Below are 5,960 nucleotides of genomic sequence, written 5' to 3' on the forward strand. Positions count from 1 at the left end.
GGGCGGGCGGGGCGGAAATTCCTAGGTGTGGGGCTGGGAGAGACTGGTCCGGAGAGGGAGAAGCCGGTTTCTGGGCAGCCCCTAAGATACGAAGAAGAAATTCAGCACCTGCCCCCTGAGCTTCTCATCCAGGGGGTGCAACACCTTATGTGAATGCGGTACCCTGTGGTATATGCAGAGCGCTTAGGGACGAGGGGGAAGCGCTGAGTCTCAGCGCCAGCCTCAGTATTGCCACCTCACCCTTAGTTGCCGTGGGAAGTAAAGAAACGTTGTTGCCGGAAATAGTGAGATGTCCTAATCTCTCTTAGGATGTCCCATCTCCATTGCATAGCTCCGCCACCTGTCAAATTGCAGAAACTAGGAGCCACCTAGGCTAAGTGAAGGGCCCTCTTCCAGGCGAAATCAGGAAAGTGGCTCAGGAAAGATCCTCAAATACTTTATGTGGACACACCCACTCCCAGCTATCGAACTGCATAAACCAGAGACCCAAGGAGGTCACCCTTGATGGCTCTGCTCTCTCGGTCGCTTCTTCCCAACCCTGTGCAACACCACTGCACTGTGGAGCCCTGCACGTCTCTTCATCTTCCTTGCTCCCAAGCTACCGTCATCTCCTGACTGGATTGCTGCAATGGCCTTTGTTTTGTTTTGTTTTTGTAAAACACAATTAACAAGCGTGATTTAATGAATATATATAGAACCATGCACCCAAAAGTTTAAAAATACTCATTGTACTTAAGCATACTTAAGAATATTTTACAAAAATTGGTGTCAACTGAGTTTGCCATTTTGAACTAAAAACTTTAATAGATTTATTAAATACTTTTTATTTTGAAATAGTTTTAAACTCACAAGAAGTTGTAAAAATAGTAGAATTCCCATGTACCCTTTATCTGACCTCCCCCAATGATAGTATTTTACATAACCACAGTCCATTTTGATATATTTTTAAGTGAACATATTAAGATTTTATCCTATATAATAAAAGCCTAATATGTTAAGTGTCCGATCCGTTGGTTCCACCATTCGACCAGTCGCTATGACATGCACTGACCACCAAGGGGCAGACGCTCCCACCGGTAGGTTAGCTTTCTGCTGGGGTCCGGCCAGTCGGGACTGGGCGAGACAGGCTGGATACTCCCTGCAGCCCTCCCAGGGTCCCTACCCAGCCCAAGCCCTGCAGCCAGGGACCCCACCGGTGCACAAATCCATGCACTGGGCCTCTAGTTGTCATATAATAAAACAAAATATGAAGCTTAGAACTGGATCACTTGACCCTTCCTCTTCTTATCACCTCCTAGTTCAAAATGCTTGCATCTCTTAACACGGTAAGCGCCATGTCAGTCACTGGTGACTGACACTATACTTTCTGTCCAGACCAGACCAGTCAGTCACTGGTGCCGCGAGCATATCGGTGAAATCGGATATCTTGGGCTAAACGGAAAGGAAGACAAAACAGGCTTGGCGCTTAACGTGTTAATAGCCAGCATTCTCTTAGATCTGCAGTTGGGCTCAATGCATTCAAGCCTCAGCACAATCTTCTTTGTAGTTTTAGCCTTTTATTCAGAAAATCAGCTTAGTCTGCCCATCATAGCCACTCTGCTTCCTGTCATAATGCCGCTTTCCCTATGCATACAGAGAATCCTTGCCCATCTTGTACTGTGTTACTCTGTGGGGTTGATGCTTGCCACACTTCTTACAGAAAGTTGGTGGGTTTTAGAAACCTTCACCATGTTTGCGAGAGCACTATCTGCAGAGAAAGCCATTTTGATATATTTTTACCAGGTTTGTGCTAAATATTTGAGATGAATTAGAACATTTTCTATTTTTTTTAAGCTCTAGGGCAATTTCTATCTACATTATTTCTTTCTTGGAAGATTATCGAGTTTGAAAAAATTATTGATAATGGGCATGATGCTGTTAAAAAAAATTTTTTAGCTCTAACTACTTTGGCTCAGTGGATAGAGCGTCAGAGTACGGACTGAAGGGTCCCGGGTTTGATTCTGGTCAAGGGCACATGCCCGGGTTGCAGGCTCAATCCAGTAGGGGGCGTGCAGGAGGCAGCCAATCAAATGATTCTATCTCATTGATGTTTCTTTTTTATTTATGTATTTTTTATTGATTTCAGAGAGGAAAGGAGAGTGAGAGAGAGATAGAAATATCAATGATGAGAGAGAATCATTGATCGGCTGCCTCCTCCATGCCCCCTACTGGGGATCAAGCCTGCAACCTGGGCATGTGCCCTTGACTGGAATCGAACCCGAGAACCTTCAGTCCACAGGCCCGACGCTCTATCCACTGAGCAAAACCAGCTGGGGCTCATTGATGTTTCTATCTCTCCTTCTCTCTTCCTCTCTGAAATCCATAAAAATATATTTTAAAATTAAATTAAATTAAAAATTTTTTGTCTCCTTCCACCCAGATCCTGCCCTCCCCTCCCTCTGGCTCTCACCACATTGTTGTCTGTGTCCATAGGCTATGCAAAAAAGCTCTTCGGCTGTTCTCTTCACCTTCTTTCACCATGTCTGCCCCAGTCACTTCCCCTCTGACATCTGTGAGTCCGTGTATCTAGTTCTCTGGTTCTATTTTGTTCGTCAGTTTATTTTGTTCATTAGATTCCATATATAAGTGAGATCATATGATATTTGTCTTTCTCTGACTGGCTTATTTCACTAAGCATAATAATCTCCATCTCCATCCATGCTGTTGCAAAAGTAAGAGTTCCTTCCTTTTTACAGTCACACAGTATTCCATTGTGTAAATGTACTACAATGTTTTTATCCACACATCTACCTACCAATGGACACTTGAGCTGTTTCCAGATCTTGGCTATTGTAAATACTGCTGCTATGAATACTGTGTAGGAGTGCATATATTCTTTCTGATTGGTGTGTTGGGATTCTTAGGATATATTCCCTGAAGTGGGATTGCTGGGTCAAAAGGCAGTTCCATTTTTAATTTTTTGAGGAAACTCCATACTGTTTTCCACAGTGGCTGCACCAGTCTGCATTCCCACCAACAGTCCCCTTTCTCCACATCCTCTCCAGCACTTGTTGTTTGCTGATTCATTGATGGTAGCCATTCTAGCAGGTTCGAGGTGATATTTCATTGTGACTTTAATTTGCATCTCTCTGATGATTAGTGACCTTGAGTATTTTTCATATTTCTATTGGCCATCTGTATGTCCTCTTTGGAGAAGAATCTATTCAGGTCCTTTGCCCACTTATATTTTTATTTTTTAATTTATATATTTTTTAAAATACATTTTCATTGATTTCAGAGAGGAAGGGAAAAGGAGGGAGAGAAACATCAATGATAAGAGAGAATCATTGATTGGCTGCCTCCTGCACATCCCCTCCCCTCCCCCCCCCCACACTGGTGATGGAGCCGGCAACTTGGACATGTACATGTGCCCTGACCCGGAATCGAACCATGACCTACTGGTTCATATTGACGCTCAACCACTGAGCCACGCTGGCCAGGCACCCTTGGTCCAATTTTAAATTGGATTGTTTGTTGTCCTGGTATCAGTTGTATAAGTTCTTTATATATTTTGGAAATTAACCCCATATCAGTTGTATCATTGGTGAATATGTTCTCCCATATAGTGGGTTCCCTTTTCATTTTGTTGATTATTTCTTTTAGTGTGCAGAAGTTTTTTAGTTTGATGTAGTCCCATTTGTTTATTTTTTCTTTTGTTTCACTTGCCCTAGAAGATATATCGGCAAAAATATTGCTACAAGAGATGCCTGAGATTTTACTGCCTATGTCTTCTTTTAGATTTTTATGGTTTTTCGACTTACACTAAAGTCTTTTATCCATTGTGAATTTATTCTTGTGTATGGTGTAAGTTGGTGGTCTACTTTCATTTTTTTTTACATGTACCTGTCCAATTTTCCCAGCACCTGGATTAAAATTCTGGCTTCACCACTCATTGTGAATAAGTTATTTAACCTCTGAGCCATCGATTCCCTCATCTGTAAAATACAACTGTCCCTCTATATTCGCAGGTTTTGCATAGGGCAGTTGTGATGAGATAATCATGTATTTGTCACATAATAAACAGTTATTATATATTAGTAAGTATTACTATAACAACTCTCAAGAATATTAAGAATTATTACTATTTGACCAGAATAATTTTAACCTCTGTGCAGGACCCTCATAAGTTGCCAATATCTTCCATATCTCTCTTCACCAACCTGCTAGTTGGAAAATTCTCCTCAGATTTAAACTCAGATTATTTGAATAATGCTTTTAAAGCTCACTTCAGCTCATTCATTAAACCAGTAATTATTTACCATGCTCTGTCATTCATTCCTTGAACAAATATTTCTCAAGCAAGCCAGGTACTGTTCTAAGCACTGGAGAAAGAGTGAAAACACAGTAGAAAAAAAAATTTCGCTTTCATGGAGGTAATATCCTTGTGGAAGATAAGTAAATATATAATAAAATGTCAGAAAGTGATGTATATTATGTAGAAAAATGAAGTAAAGGGAGGAAGCTGTGGATAAGAGTTCAGATCTTATACTAATTGTGAATGGAAGCCTCTGGAGCAAGTATGCCAAACTCGCATTTATTTAAATAAACGAGGCATGCAGCCCGCCGGCCGCAAGTTTGACATGCTTGCTCTGGAGGATTTTGAGCACAGGAATGACATGATCTGATTTTCATTTTTTAGAAATCATAAAAACATCCTATATAATAAAAGCATAGTATGCAAATTGTCCCCTCCACTGGGAGTTGTCTGGAGTTCGACCAGGGGGCGGGGCCCACCGGGGGAAGGGAGGGAGGCCCCAGCTGGCGGCCAGCATCCAGCAGCTGCTAAGGACCTTACCAGTGCACAAATGTCGTGCACTGGGCCTTTAGTTATTCATAATACCCCAAAGGCAGAAGCAACCCAATGTCCATAAACAGATGAATGGAAAAACAAAATATGGTATATAAGTACAATAGAAAACTATTCAGCTTTAAAAGAAAGGAAATCCTGCCCTGGCCAGTGTGCTCAGTTGGTTGGAGCATCGTCCCATACACCAGAAGGTGGTGGGTTCAATTCCCGGTCAGGACACATACCCAGGTTTCAGGTTCCATCTGCCAATGGGGCAGGTGCAGGAAGCAGCCAATCCATGTTTCTCTCTCACATCAGTGTGTTTCTCTCCCTCTCTTTCTCCCCTCCTCTCTCTAAAAATCAATTTAAAAAATTAAATGAAGTGACTCAGTTGTTGAGGGTTGGTCCATGAATCAGAAAGTCATGGTTCAATTCCTGGTCAGGGCACATGCCCGGGTTGGGGGCTTGATCCCCATTAGGGGGCATGCAGGAGGCAGCCAATCAATGTTTCTCTCTCATTGATGTTTCTATCTCGCGGTTCCTCTCCCTTCCTCTCTCTGAAAATCAATAAAATATATTTTAGATTACATTTTTTTAAAAAGAAAATTTTAAAAAGGAAAGGAAATCCTGTCACATGCTGCAACACGGATGAACCTTTTAAGTGAAATGAGCCAGGCCCTAAAAGACAACTTCTGTATGATCCCACGTATATGAAGTACCTAGAGTAGTCAGGTTCATAGAGACAGAAAGTAATCGCCAGGCACTGGAGGCAGGGGAGAACAGAGAGTTATTGTTTAATGGGCACAGTTTCAGTTTGGAAAGATGAAACAAGTTCTGAGAAGAATGGTGGTGATGGTTAAACAACAATGTGAATGTATTTAATGTACTGAACTGTATGCTTTAAATGGTTAAAAAATTCTGGCAACTGTGTGGTGATAAAACAAGATAGGGAGACCTGATTAAAGTGGAAGCAGGGAGCCCCGTTAGAAGGCTACTGTTGTAGTCCAGGGGAGGGACAGTGGTGATTTGGATGGAAATTGTGGAGATGATCGGGAATGGTTAGATTCTGGTTATTTTTGTAAGGTGGAGCTTAGCAGATTTGGACTGGATATAGAGTGTGAAAGAAACAGCCCTA

This window comes from Myotis brandtii, unplaced genomic scaffold, assembly GCF_000412655.1.
Source record: "Myotis brandtii unplaced genomic scaffold, ASM41265v1 scaffold29, whole genome shotgun sequence".
Lineage (NCBI taxonomy): Eukaryota > Metazoa > Chordata > Mammalia > Chiroptera > Vespertilionidae > Myotis > Myotis brandtii.